This window comes from Pinus tabuliformis, chromosome 1_2 (assembly GCF_031772625.1).
Source record: "Pinus tabuliformis cultivar Carrire ecotype Pingquan chromosome 1_2, CPIR1, whole genome shotgun sequence".
Taxonomy (NCBI): domain Eukaryota; kingdom Viridiplantae; phylum Streptophyta; class Pinopsida; order Pinales; family Pinaceae; genus Pinus; species Pinus tabuliformis.
The window spans coordinates 840,216,294-840,232,075 of record NC_142298.1 but is presented as its reverse complement, the minus strand read 5'-3'; the positions used below and the strand labels follow the sequence as shown (position 1 = coordinate 840,232,075).

The window sequence follows — 15,782 nt, the reverse complement described above, 5'->3', positions numbered from 1 at the left end:
TCCGCTGATACCACCACTGACCATGCCATCACCTACTTCACCTACATAAAATCCATCTTCACCGACTCTGCCTCCACCTCCACCACCACCGAGGGTTGGGATGGAGAGCATAGTTAAGTTTTTGATATTTAAGGGTGTAGGAAATGAGGAACCAAGTCAGTTCTGGTTTGTGGTAAGGGCTGTATGGGAAGCCCAAGGCATAATGGATGATAACATCAAAAAGGCTACTCTAGTTAGCGCACTACAGGACCGAGCATTGACGTCATATATAAAGTACTCAAGCGATCATCCGAATGTAGGAATAGTGGCGATCCAAGATGCATTCAACAAGGAATTTGGTTAGCCAAAATCAGAGACATAGTCAGTCATTGGGTTCAAGGAGATCACAATGTTACCTAGCCAAACCCCATGGGACCTAGATCAGAGATTGAAAAGAAAAATCCGCGAGGCTAACATGACACTGAAAAATGCGCAACACTGCACATGGTTTGTGGCGTCTTTGACACCACATATGAGTACAACACTATCACAACAAAAGATCTCAACCCAGGCTGAAGCATTAGAGATAGCGATGAAGTTGCATGAAACTCCAATCCAGGATCCGAGGTTGGGAGTTCAACAAATCCACATGCAAACAAAAAACCTATGCTTAGAGATGTGAAGTTTGAAGCAAGGAAAAGCACCTTGGTCAGAGGTGTGCAAAGAGGTGTGGTGTATCAAATGTAAGGGCCAGGGGCATGATAAGGATCATTGTCCGGTCTTTGTGAACTATATGATGGTGGGGGGGCCAATACCATTGCAACTAAAGGTTCAGGTAGGGCCAAGAGCGGTGCCTGCACTCTGGTGCATGATATGTCAGGTGGGCAGAAAGCATGCGATGAACAACTGTCATCTATTACAGAACCTGAGACAACCTCCCCTAGCAGTTATTCTGCAACTTTTGTAGGATAGTTGGCCACGATGAAAGAAACTGCCAAAGTTATGAGTTATTGATGTATAGAATGCCTTCTTATAGGATGCAGATGGAGGTGCATAGGCAGGATCCCGCCACAGCAATAGCACAGTGCGGATTCTAAAGACGCGGACGGGGACGAGGGGGAATGGGACCCAAATGCGAACTGGGACAATTAATCTGCTATAATTGTGGAGGACAAGGAAATTATGCGCATGAATGCACAAACCCTACCAGAGCCTGTTGCCTGTACTGTTACCAGTTTGATCACAAAGCAGTTGATTACCCCACGCTAATTGCTCAGATGTGGTAAAAAAGGGTGCTTATGGCTATGCCCACTCAAAACATCCAAATGATGAAGGCTGAGCTGCACAAGGAAGACCCTAACATAAACATGATGCTCAGAAGTGGTGCAAGTACAGGAGAAGATAAGGGGAAGCAACCAGAGGAGGATGCATGGGTTCGTAAGGCCCCTGCAAAGCAACCGGAATTTGATTTAGAGTGCGCAAAGGAAACTTTTTTGGAAGCCAAGAAGAACTCTGCAGAAGCTTCTACTTCGGGTAGTGTGGAGTGAACAAAGCCAAAAAAGGACACTTCTATGCTAACTACGTTCTTGGAAACTTGCATGAAGCTACTAAGGGATACTAACGTGGTGAAGGGATTGCAAGAGTTGATAACCAGGTGTGCAGGATCAGATGAACCTCGAATGGTCCAGAAGCTAGGCAAGCATGTGTTGCACACTGGAAGGGAAATGTGATTGACTACCCAGATTGGGGACTATGAGATGGATCAGGTTGTTTTAGACTTAGGGTTGAATGCAAATGTCCTACCTAAACAAACATGGGAGCGCATGGGCAGGCCTGCACTACAATGGTCTCCTATCCAATTATGGATGGCAAATCAACAGAAAATCTTTTCAATGGGAAGGATGCAATGAGTTATAGTAGATATTGACGGTGTAAGTACACAAACCGATTTTGAGGTCATAGAAATTGTGGATGATAGTACCCCATATCCCACATTGTTAGGAATAGACTGGGAAATAGATATGAATGGATTCATCAACTTAAAGAAACGAAAAATGATCTTTGAGAAAAAATCTCTCTGTGTAGTGGTTTCACTGGACCCAGCCGAAGGGGTGCATTATACCAAACCAGTACGCAAGAAGGGCAGTGACGATGAATTGGATTGTATCTACCAGATCACAACACAGGATCAAGACATAGTGAATCCAACAATGATAGTTCTTGCACCTTGGACTCAGATGAAGATATTGAGCGATGGCAGAACCAACTGCATGAGGTAACAACAGTAAATTGTAATAGGATGGTTAGGGAGCGACCCATTGATGAGGATGCCACGAAGGACGAGGAGCCAGTCGACCCATGTGAACCGATGAATCTGAAGGATGGACCCATGAAGACAGTGTGCCCGACAATTTTTCACAAATGGAATACATGCCCAAGGGTTCAACGCGGATGTGAGAGGCAAGTACGCATACAGGTTAGAGGGAAATCCAGTTTGCCAGTGGTCTGCGATAAAGTCAAGAGGGGAACAGGGGGGAGCACGCTCAACGTCCATTCGAGAAAGTGACCTACTGGGAAGTTGTAGATACCATGGGTGCACTGGGCCTCTAATAGAAGAAAAGCACAGATGAGAGGGTCAATAATTAAACAAAAGGAAGCCCAGAATAAGCGAGGTAGGAGCAAGCCTCACGAAGTTAAAGCACTATGGGCACGGCTAAGAAAGAAAAACACACTAGTCGAGAGGGAATCAGCAAGATGAAAAGCAGTGATGCCCATGAAGGCCGCGCAGGTCCACACCTAAGGGAATCAGGCCCGGTCAGGTATCCCGCAGAATGGGAACCAACCGCCACCCTGTTATCATGGCTGCACCAACATCGACGGAGGGGTACACCCCACACAATGGTGTATGAAGAACTAATGGCTACAAAGACACTCGGGAGGAGCTCACAGCCTAGGCTCGCATGCGAAAATCACACCAGGGGTGCAACCACCTGACTAGTGGAAGACGACACAGTCTCAGCACCCCGAGTAGTTGAAAGAAGGCGTGGGACTATAAACAAGTCTGCGAGAAGCCAACGCGAAAAAAGGGTTCAGCACAAAGTCATTCAGTCCACAAGCTCATGGCTGCAGCTGACAGACGATGCTACCGTGCGGAAGGGACAAGAGGTGACTGTTAACACCACTATTCCTAACAAGAAAGTCGAGTTACGTCAGGGAGGAGCAGGCGACGAGCCATTAAGATGAAAGTTCCGAGCTAGATACGAAAAGATCTACTGCCTAGACATTGTTAATAAACTGGAAAGGGAGGGAAGAGATCCATTCAAAATTACATGTTCCTCTAACAAGCTATGGACGACAAGAGTATCTCTAAGATTTAAACCAGTAACGATCTGCAAGCACTTGGTTACAAGGTATTCCATGGGTACCATGGCAAGAACCTGACTACGTTCGCGGAAGAACTATACTCCACACAAGAGGAGCTAGATGAATCCGCCACGATCCCCAAACTCCTGAAATCCCCACGCACTCCGCGGCCTTGGAAAAACAAGCAGACCATGGGGCCAGTCAGGATATCACAGAGATTCAATAAGTTATCAGGAGCTGAAAAGGGCAAACCAATCACCACTAAACCTGAGAAGGACGACGAAGATTTGCAAGCTTTGATTGATCAAATTGACACACAAGATGAGGACAAAGGGGGTGCTTTCCAAATCCCTGCATGACCCCCATATCTCTCCCCGTGGACCGGGACGGCCAAGATACCAAAGGATTTGGACGCTGCAAAGAATACACTCCAGACCCCACTTCTTCTAGATGAAATAAGGTTTGATGGGTTTCCATTGGGCCGAGTTCCGAGCATTAAGTTTGAAGATTGGGACCTTGCAGATAATGACAAGTTCCCTAAATTTTCCAAAGCCCAATTACTGCCACGGAAGTGGTCACTAGGTGTGGAGTGGGCGGGACTACTTAATCTAAAGTGGATACCTCACTATCATTGCATGGCCATCACCATATTTGTTATCCGGCAGTTACTATGTCTGGTACATGATGGGTATCTCTAGTTGGAGGAGCCGATTCCTATCACAACTGATTTGGTACATTGGATTACCCACTTGCCTGTAAAAGGGAATGACCCCACAAACATAGCTGGAACAAGTAGCAATGTGGGTCTCGCCAAAAAAATGAAGGCTAAATATAAGTTGGAAAAGCGGAAGCGGGGATATGAAATAGCAAGCATCAAAGATTGAGGGGTGCAAATCACCACCCAGTTACTAGCCATTAAAATAATGAGGAAATGTCATGCAGATGAAATGCCAGCTCCTGTCATTGCGCTTGTAGAACAGTGCACGAATGGGGTTCAGTTCAATTGGGCGCAGTTCTTATGTGACAAATTTTTAACAAATTGTCAAGAAGCACAGGACAAAGGTAATAAATTTTATTATGCATGGTTTCTACTCTCAATCCTTCTGGTTGCAGGAGAACTGCCACAGGGTAGCCAATTTCCCAGAATTGAATATTGACTACCGGAAGTAGTGCGGTATTATTTGCTCTGGGCTATAAAGGACACAGCAAGGGTTTCTGACATCAAGGTTTTTTGGACCTTCATGGAGGGGAGTATCTGGACAAGGATCGCTCATAGGCCATGGATGTCTCCAACAATCTACAACAATTTCCAAAGCATGGCAGTTCAAAGCGGACATGCATCACTTATATATCTAGGCACAGAAGGATCCAAAGAAAGCATGGGTCACACTTCCATTCATTACAATAGACGATGTGATTTACGAGGTACTGGCAACATGGCCTCCAGAGTGGCATGCCCCAAACAAGGTTGTATTAGAAAAAACAACAACGCAACAACGAAAAAAGGAACTCTACCAGCGACTCAATCAATTGGTAGAAAAGACCCATAAGGCACAACAGGCAGCTTCCCAGATGGAGGAATCCATGGAAGTAATAGCTGAAGGAATCTTAGAATAGGACATGCAACTGGAGAAGGAGATACAGGAATGCACAGACCATATTACCAAATCACCCTAGGTCAAGCGATCGCGCAGCAAGGAATCACCGCACACATGCAAGAAGTCCAAGACAATAAAAGCTTTGGAAAAAGATTTTATTGACAGCAGCAAACCAGCGAGTAATGTCCCTACCAAGGCATGGACAGACCTGATCACAGAGCAGACAACTATGTTGGGGGAGATCCGAGCATAGTTGCAGGCATTACAAGTGTGACCCCCGGGTGGGGTAACCCTACAATTAACAGAGGACACCACCACAGCTGACTAGATGATGCACACCAATACAATGAACACATTAGTGCTACTAGCAGGCAATGTCTTAGCAGAAGTAGAGGGGGATGTGCAAAGTTGGGGGTTGAATCTGGCCGCTCTCCCTAGAGAAACCCTGTACCAACTGCAGGATGGGGTAACCACTGAGCTTCGAGCTAGGGAAGGCCGCGCCCTACAAACATTGATGGAGCACAAAGAAAATCTGGAGCACGTCAGTCTCCAGCAAGATGACTTGATCACACGCAACCAAGAAGTGGAACAGGCCATGATGGAAGCTTGCAACAAGGTACTGGAGTTAGCTATCCTAGCCGAACTTCCAAAAACTAACAAGGTTCACCGCATGGCCACAGGATTCCGGGAAGTCCAGGAGGAGGCTGTGAAGACTCAATGGGAGTCAAATCTCCAAATTGCATAACTAAGGCTAAAGGCACTGCCAACCACACTATTGGAAATTTGGGAGCGGCACTGCGGTGAAATTCAAGCAGGACTGGAAATGATAAAGCACACTATCCAAGATTGTTTAGGACTATTAGATCAATCCCTCCTTACACTCACCTCCCTCCATGAAGACCCAACCATACAACAAGTTGAAATCAAAGCATAGGAGTTGCAATAGGCTTATGACACCACCCGAGGGGATACACAAATGATCGATATCACACAGATGTTGGCTAAAATGAAGGAGGCTCAGGCTCTCAAGGCACAAGTTGACGCTGTGTGAAAAAAGGAGGCAGTGCTTAAAGAACGCATCCAACCTTGGTTAGATGAATCATTCATGGTTTCCACAACCATCGAAGGAAAGTTAGCACACATGCATGCAATAGGTGACCTCGGACAGGCAGCTACAAGTGATATGGATGCATCAGCGGCTCGTGTAGAACAGGTACAGAGGATAGCAGCAGAGTTCATTGCAAGCACAAGTGACACACAAAAATTATTGACCGACCTCCACACAAAGATTACCGCACCAGCCAAGTGACTCGGGACAAGTCACGATGATTGTGTTGGGGAACTGTTGGGTTGCAGCGGCCCCACATAATGGTTTTGGGGCTTAAAGCCCATAATTTTGGGTAAAGGTATGGTAAAGGCTCCGCGAGATGCGCGGAGCGTGAATTGTAATGAGTCAAGTCAAAGGGTTGTTCGCCCAAAGATAATGTAAAATAATTCGGCCCGCCCATGGTCCGTGGACCATGGAAATGTATAAATAGAGCAAGGCTCTAGAGTTAGGAGTCAGTTTTTTTTGGGGATGTACTTTTGGATCTGGAATGTAATGGGTTTCTGAAGAAAGAAGTCTTGAAGAGTCTGTAAGTTTGAATCGAAGGTGTTGGTGGGTAGATAGAGGCTCTGCAGCTATGTGCACAAAGGACTGGTAGAGTCCATAGCTGTGTGTGTAGACCCCTGCAGCTAAGTGCACAGGGTAGATCTGGTTGTATTAGAGAAAGAATTGATTAAAGATAAGTTGGTTCTGAAATATTGTGTTGAATCTAAATTATTGTAGATCTAGTTAATTTATGGTTGATATATCTGTTTGATCTGTGTGCTTATGTTTACATATTTAGTTTATGCAAATCCGTATTTTTTCTGGGTGCGGGAATTGGTTATCTCTAGTAAATGTTTGCTTAAAGACCATAAATAGTAGATATGATCTATAACAAACTCAGAAATCATAAATATTAAGGAATTGTGTTGTTCCAAATCTATGTGGAAGCAGAGTAGCGCGAGGCCAAAAAATGGCGCGTGGACCTTCCAGACCACATCAAGACATCCCAAGGGTGTGGAAACCTGGTTCCAGCACCCTCCCCTGCTACCTTGGGTGAGACCTCAGTCCACACTCCACGGGCTATTACCAAAAGGGCCGATAGCTGTGGAATTTTTTTGGATAATTAACTCTTCCGAACCTGGGTCAAGCCCCTATAAGCCAACACTCGACCATATGTATTTATAGGTAACCACCTCTGACCAAAGGCTCTTTTGCTTCAAGAGAAGCCATCCTAATTTGGCTGTAAGTGCTTAAGAAAAGGCAGAGAGGTTCTTAAGGCCCAACCTCCCCATTTTTTGGGAGTTACAATTCTACTCCATTTGACCCACGCATAGGGTTTTCCCTCCTTGTGACCCTTCCATAAGAAGTGGCAGTAAACTCGTTGAATCCTTTGTAATATACCTCGAAGGATCCAGGCCTAAGACATCTAGAGTATTGGTGTTGCTTCAAAAAACGATTTAATGAGCACCAGTCTACCTGCTTTGGATAGTAGACAATGGCTCCAAATATTTAATATTCTTTCCACCTTGGCAATCGATCGGGTCCAATCTGTAATTTTGTATCCATCTACTTTTATCCTGAAACCCAAGTACTCCAATCCATCCTCCATTGTCAGGTTTTGGAAAGGGAATTTTTGGAGTGCATGGTAGGTCTTCTTTTGAGTACAAGTTGAGAGAGATATAGTGGATCTGGCCCCATTTATTTCCATCCCTGTTGCAGCAGAAAAAATATTTAGCACTTTAGAGAGGCTGTTGTTGTCCTGAATGCCTCCATTTAAGAAGATGAGCATGTCATCCACAAAGAGTAGTTTTGTTAGAGTGAATTGCTCCATGATCTTGAGACCCTTGGGCCTCCCAACTCTTTTTTCCAATGCAATCAGCCTACTTAAGCCTTCCATCACAATAAGAAAAAGCAATGGGGAGAGAGTACACCCCTACCTAATTCCTCGGTCCACCTGAAAGGAATGGGAGACTGATCCATTGATTAAGGTTCCAAAGGATATAGATGTAATGCAACACATTATCCATCTGATAAAAACTAGTGGAAAGCCCAGGTGAGTAAGGATCATCCTTAAGAATAACCAACTGACCCTGTCAAAGGCCTTTGAGAGGTCAATCTTGAGCATCACCCCTTTAAGCTTCTTCTGTTTGATGGAGTGTAAGGCCTCTTGTGCTGTGCCAACGGCCTCATGGATTTTTTGATTGTGTAGGAAGGCAAACTGTTCCGAGGAAATGTTGCCTGATAGGATCAGCTTGATGTGGTTAGAAATGATCTTCACAATAATTTTGTATAGGCAGTTACATAGGGATATAGGCCTGAAGTCATTGAAGGATGGCAGGGAGTCCATCTTGGGAATGAGGGCTATATAGGTGGAATTTATAAGTTCATACATTCTGCCCGATGAACGACATTCCTGTTATAGACATTTTTGGGCACTGCAACCCCAATCATAAATGTCCATAAAGCGAGGGCTCTTAATTCCATAAAATTGTTGTTCCAACCCCTAAAAGAACAAGGTCAACTGATTACATCATCTCCCAGAAGTTCTCCATGAAAAACTACTCAGAACTGGCCAAAATTGGACCATCTCCCCTACTCCATGGTCAAAGTGCGCTGCATCCCACCTAAATACACACGGGAGGTGCGATGTATACTGAAAATCCCTTCTATGGGGTGTGATGGGTGAGAGTGGACAAATGGCAGGGTCAATCTGTGAGGTGGAGGACCATGGAATCTTCCAGAAACTTCTCCTATGACACTTGCCTCTCTGCATTCGCCCAGGGATGAGTAAGAGATCATCAATCTCCAAGTGGAATCAAGAACTATCAGAGAGAGGACACTAATCAAATCTCAAAAGCTAACTCACCCCCCTTGCAAACATCTATATATGGATCCCTCACCCCAGAGATCCAGAGGCTGGAATTTTGTATCTTGTAAGGAAGTGCTGCTGGTTTCTTGGTGTAACATCATAGTGTTGGGTGATATAAGCTTTTCATGAGGTGAAGAAGGGCTCTCTTGCTAGGAGGATGACGTTGGGTCAGAACAATTGGTTGTAATCCTCTTTGCTTTTCTTGATTATTAATAAAGCTATTCAAGTTTTCCTCCACATTCTTGTATGATTGATGATATATGCATTTTTGTGGTCAATATATATCTGGTCCTATATTGTTTATGATAGTAGATCTTTGTTCTTGGATTGTATTATGCTACTTTGATTCTACATGTACTCTTTGAAGCTGGGTAGACGAGGAAGCAAGTGGCAAAGATCTATCAGAAGGGAGAGGAATCAAGCAAGGAACCAAGCACAAGAGAGAGGTTGGTCTCCTTCTTTTCCCTCTTATCTACTTCTCATAAAGGAAAACGAAAGTGGTTTTAGTTTGTTTGTTTCTAAGGTAGCTACCAGCCTTAGTGGGACTAACAGCTCTGCATAGACACTAGATTTCCCGATAACAAAATGGTGACTCCACTGGGGAGCGAATAGATTGTTTGTTTGTCTATATTTGTTTGCTTTATAAGCTTACAGATGGAGCCTGAAGTCAAGCCAGCTAGCCTTTGAACTGCATTTGCTATGCAAGCGCAAAGTAGATCAACGCTACTTTAGTCTATCTCCAAGTTTTGTTTATAAACTGAACAATCGATTTACAAGCTCTCTAATTGCCCTTGTGGTGGCTCTAGGAACCTCCTTAGATCTACCCCTGTGATTTGTTTACTGATTACCATTTGCTCGGCCTAAATCCCTGAACTGAGCTGCAAACTGTGACCCGGAACCCAGTTGAAGTCTCGTCCCTGGATCATTGCACTGTCTCGTCTCTGGAATCTGGATGCATCACACTTCCCGAGTGTGGTAGGTGTGCTACATCTCACTTTCCCTGTGTTACAGGTGCGCTGATCAGACAAGACCTCTTCTGCTCTTAGATTTTGGTTTCTATGTTCACTCTTTTCAACTCTATTTAGGAGTTTTGCTGTCTGTAGTCAGTATACCTCTATTGAAACCCCCTTCCTTGCCATTATTCCGCCTCCATTGTGCAAAGAACTATAAATGTTTTTATGTATTTTGAGCCGTTTTCAGTTCTCTTTTACAAGGTAGCGTAATTGAACCGTCGTTTCTTGATTTGGAAGTGTCGCAAGTGTCATTTTCAGTCATAGAAGAGAATCCGATTGTTCTTGATAGTCGATTACACTGTTACTCTTGTATTTGATTTGAATTAATAGTTTTTCAAGTGTCGAAAGCAAGTTTTCAATTCCAAATCGCAAAGTGTCGTCATTGTCTTCATTTTGTCTTGGAAAGAAACTTGTTAGTAATGTCGCTTTGAAAAATAATTCAGATTTGCGCTTAGCTTTCTTTTTATCATTCACACATTAAGAAGGCTAAAAACAAATACATGCATGTGCATTTGCATTTAGACTGTTTGTTGGTTTGATTTAGGACAGTGCATATAGTGTGAGCTCTCTGCTCTATGTTTAAATAATATCATCTCTCTTTCCTTAGTAGCTAGTATTTTCATTGCAAAAAGAAGAATAAACGATTGTTTATCATCTTAGATTGCATTTTAGGAATTGTATATCTACATCACGCGGTGAACCTGAAAGGAAAATTTCTTAAGAAAGACCAACTGTAAAATAAATTTAATGAATCTCAAAATGCTTTGGAACCTAATGTACAACATTTAGAAGTCTAGGCTAGAGACGTATTCCAACATCGTAAAGCATGGTAACTATTGTTTTCATTGCTGGTTGGGTGATTCCTCCACTTTGAGACGATAAGTGCCAGTACGGACTTGTGCTCCCACGTACCGTCGAGTATATATTGGGAGACCACAATAGGCTTTATCCTTTATCCATAGGAAGCCGTGTCTCCCGCCCTATCGATCGAAATGCACTGAAAACAACATTCAGGAAGATTGATTGTCGTACCGTAAAAAGTATTCTACAGTTTTGCAATTGGTTTGGTAATCCCTCTGTCTAGATTTCCAGAGTAGTCTCTTTCATTCCTTTTCAGACTCCTTAAAGGAAAAGGTCCATCTGAGCACTTGTCACTTCAAGCTCATTAAAAATCAAAGGCAACTAGAGTCATCTTTTGTTTTTTCTCGAATCTTAAAAATTGAAAAAACAAGTTGTGTCAAAGCATCTAAAATTTATTTTAATCAAAATAAATATCACCTTTCCTACATTGGTCTTAGGTTGAGAAAAATGGATTCCACCAACCAAGGAGTTCCCCTTGGGGGAAATCCTAGTCCTTTCTCCTCATGGGGAGATGTTGGTGCACCCCATATGGCCACATTGTCGCTTCTAGGATTGACAATTGGCTTGCCCGTATGGCTCTTCTCGACCTCTGTCGTTCAGAACACTGTGATTCCTGAACAATCAAGTCAACAACTAAATGATACCAAAGTTACTCCCCAACCTTCTACTTCATCAAGTTCTCCCTCTCCTCCTTCCTCTTCGCTTGATAAAGCTGGTAAAGACAAAAATCAAGTAACTGAGAAGAAGAAGGAGCCAAAGGCGAAAAGGGGCGACCAGGCATTGTCTAGCGAAAATCCACACACTGCACCATCCAGGCCTAAATCGCCATGTGTCATTTGCAAAGGAGACCACTATCATCGAGATTGTCCTTTCATCCCTTGGATCTTAAGGGACTGGTCTCCTCGTTTGCACAATCCGGTGTCATCAACCTCTGATGATCATGTTGAAAATACACCATCGACTAGTGAAAGTGAAGCCCCTGGACAAAAAGGAAAATGTAAATTTCCTTGTAACTTGTGTGAAGGTGATCATGCGTCCACCGTTGTCCCTTCTTAGACGAGGCTAAAAGAGTTTTGGACAACCGTCCGGTTTCACTGTTACAGCTTCCTCCTAGATATAAGAAGCTCTTGCCGAGTCCGTCACTAGTTGAAAATCTAGCTGACACGCCGTTGTGGTCGGCCGAAGCATCTATCATTGAAGATAAACCATCTGAATCCACACCAGACGAAAGTCAAAAGGTCGAGGCGGCAGTTGACCCAGTGTTGCCTTCAGAGGATCCATCTTCAGATGATACAGTCACCAGAGAGAATAGGAATGATACCATCTAGATTCTCTTCGTAAGCATAGACTCCAATGAACATGGGGGCAGTCTACCCATTCCTTTACCGCAGGAAGGAAGTTTGTCAGAGTCGTATCCGGCGTCTATTCGGTCCCACCTCCAAGAAACCTAGTTGTTTCCTTCGATTGGAATCTGCTAGGCAGACCCTGTTTACCGGCTAGTGTACCATTTCGAATCATTGCTCAAATATATAGAATGGTCATGGCCGGTACCATCATAGATGAAGGAGATTCTTTGAGTATCCTTTCCTAAACTTCTTGGAAAGCGCTTGGTTCACCACCGCTTTTGCCTGAAATGAGAAATCTAACAGGCTTTGACAAAGAAACCAGTCAACCGTTAGGGATCCTTCCCAATGTGTCGATAACATTGAGAAGGAAAACCATTCACATGAAAATAATGGTAGTCCAAGGACCCCTGGATTATAATCTACTCCTTAGATGTGACTATATTTATTGCATGGGAGCCATTGTCTGCTCACTCTTTAGATTAATGTGTTTTCTGCATGAAGGAAGAGTGGTCAAGCTCGTAGACCAGCTTTCATTCCCCCGTTCACACATCGCAAATAGTCAAATACCATCCATGAATGGTCTTTTCACGCAAGGAATGTCTCATCGATCCCCAGTTCGTCCTCCAAATGAGCGCGAGTGATTCAGTGGACGTGACTGAAACCCAGGGGGCATGCACCCTGGCCTGTTCCGACAGGAAAACCTTGGGTATAGAGTAGGTTTCCGCGAAGGATATATGACTAGTTTATGAAATTAGACTGGAATAAGATTCCTTTGTCAAAGTTATGTGAGTGGAGCCAGTTGTGCCACTCACCTTTGTTTATTTCGATAGACATCGTCAAGGAAGTGTTTTGCCTGAAGTATGGATAGAACAATCTTTGGTAACCTGGAAATTTTTCGCTATACCTGGGGGCATGCAAACCTTTTGGCATGCAAGCGAAAAGTGACCATTTATTTTTTAAATTTGTAGGTCCTCTAACCCTTTAAACTCATAGGGTTGGTCGTTTCCTAACTTGCACAAAGAAGGATGTGGGGCAAAGCTTTGAAAAAATTCCATTTTAAATGAGACATCCTTATTATACGACTGGATCGAGCAGTTTTAACGCGGAATTCAAGCGTGTTAAAAAATAAATATAAGCAATGAGTAAATGTTCCTCCAGAGTTTAAGCTCATTAAAAAATGAACCAATTTCCAGTAAATAACCATCATGAATGTATTATCGTCAACCTTTGAAGCCTTGGTCGTGTTCTCATCATCACCTCCACTCTATTTTGGGCAATCATTCACCTCCATTTGATTGTTTACCCTTTTTGAGGAACAGCTGTGAAGAGTGATCCTGTTAGCCATCCTTGTGACACTGCCATGATTGGAAAATTCCAAACCTTACCTTGAATTAGTTGCTACCCGAATTTATCACTCGTTCCTCAAAAGACGAGTCTCCTTTAAGCTCTTTTCAACTGACTCGTAAAATATGAAAATATTGTCGAGTAATTGGCCTTTCCATCTCGTTAAAGTGACCGGAAGTGCTATCCCTCCTTTAGATTTTAATCTTTTTGGACTTGAGGGATTATTACACAAAAAGATCGAGCGCTTGTTTTGTTCGGCTCGTTAAAAGTACCGAAAATTCATCCCTTTTGTATTGTTTTATACTTTTTCGGACTCAAGAGATTATATGATGAAAAAGGATTATTGGAGTTTTCTTTACATCCCTTTTTCAGACTCTCTAAAATTGAAAAGGATCGAGTTATCTTTGTCGTTAAACTCGTTAAAACCTAGTAGCGACGAACTTGTCCATGCAGACAAGAACGGGTTTCACTATCACTAGGCTCGTTAAAACATAGCGATGGGTTGGCCCGAAGGGAAAATTATAGAACAAGGATATGTTATCCTCCTCAAGCTTGACAAAAATAAAGAGGTACTGGTCAGCAATGACTAGGGAAAAATTGGGAAGAAAACTTGAAGAAACTTTATTCGTAACAAGTCGCTCTTGAACATGACACTTTCACTCTACATCCAAATCGGGTTGGGTTGTTCCGTTCACTGGTCATATCACCATGGTTCCGTCACACCATCCATATTTGGGGTTAATGCTACCAATCCATCATGTCAGTTTCGCCGATATGATCAAGAGAAGTCGCTCAGAGAATTCACCTTGTTCTCATCCACTGCAATACATTTACGCTCCATTCTTTCATGACCGCCACCTTGAATCTTATATCATCAGATCATTTTCACCTCCATTAAAATCATTTGCTCCATTCCATGTCATTGATGTGGGATTCACTAAGGCCCTCCTATGATGGATCGCTTCTAGTCGACATCAGCTCATTATCTAGGAAGTTGATCTAGGAACAACCCTTTCAGTACTTTGAAGCTTGCATGCCTCAATGGAAAGTTTCTCACTTCCGGCGACAGGTTTACATCAATGGCCTTCGACCGAAAGATTTTTCATGGTGTTCGATGCCAAGTCCCTTATTCACACCATGTGAACTGTACTGTAGTACCTTGAGGATCATCATCATTATCGGTGATTCCTCTCGCGCTTGTTAACAGCTTACATCATTGGCTGGTAATTAGGCGATGTCTTTCCATGTTCGAATACAGAACATCTCTCACATGGATCGACTTGTACTTCGAGTGAATATCGAACGGGATTGAAGACCCCGGATCTAGTTTCATCCATCCGGGCTGCGATATATATTCAGGAAAATAAAGACATCAAATGTACATCATTGCTGCACAGATAATCATCCAATCCAAGGGATGATGGCTCTACCAGAATCATCAGTCTACACACAAACGATTATCCGTCTTATGTACATGAAAATGAATTTATAAAGTTGAGCTTGGGAATGCCCTCCTCAGCTAGATCATGAAAATATTATGAAGATAATGTATTGTATTGTATCTTATTACAGGTCGCCTTCCAGCTTGAAAAAACTTCGGATCCTCATGATAAAGCATTTCACCCGACATCAAAAGATTAACGACCTCATGCTTTAGGGGGCAACTGTTATAGACATTTTTGGGCACTGCAACCCCAATCATAAATGTCCATAAAGAGAGGGCTCTTAAGTCCCTAAAAGTGTTGTTCCAACCCCTAAAAGAACAAGGTCAGCTAATTACATCATCTCCCAGAAGTTCTCCATGAAAAACTACTCAGAATTGGTCAAAATTAGACCATCTCACCTGCCCCATGGTCAAAGTGTGTTGCATCCCACCTAAATACACATGGGAGGTGCAATGCATACTGAAAAGCCCTTCTATGGGGTGTGATGGGTGAGAGTGGACAAATGGCAGGGTCAATCTGTGAGGTGGAGGATCATGGAATCTTCCAGAAACTTCTCCTGTGACACTTGCCTCTCTGCATTCGCCCAAGGATGAGTAAGAGATCATCAATCTCCAAGTGGAATCAAGAACTATAAGAGAGAGGACACTAATCAAATCTCAAAATCTGACTCACCCCCCTTGCAAACATCTATATATGGATCCCTCATCCCAGAGATCCAGAGGCTGGAATTTTGTATCTTGTAAGGAAGTGCGGCTGGTTTCTTGGTGTAACATCATAGTGTTGGGTGATCTAAGCTTTTCATGAGGTGAAGAAGGGCTCTCTTGCTAGGAGGATGACGCTGGGTCAAAACAATTGGTTGTAATCCTCTTTGCAT

At 43.3% G+C, this 15,782-nt stretch overlaps 1 pseudogene; it reads left to right on the top strand.

The window, feature by feature from the left end:
* The first annotated feature begins 6,081 nt into the window (after positions 1 to 6,081).
* Positions 6,082 to 15,782, top strand: part of LOC149208560 (OBERON-like protein) — a 45,469-nt pseudogene continuing 35,768 nt past the window's right edge.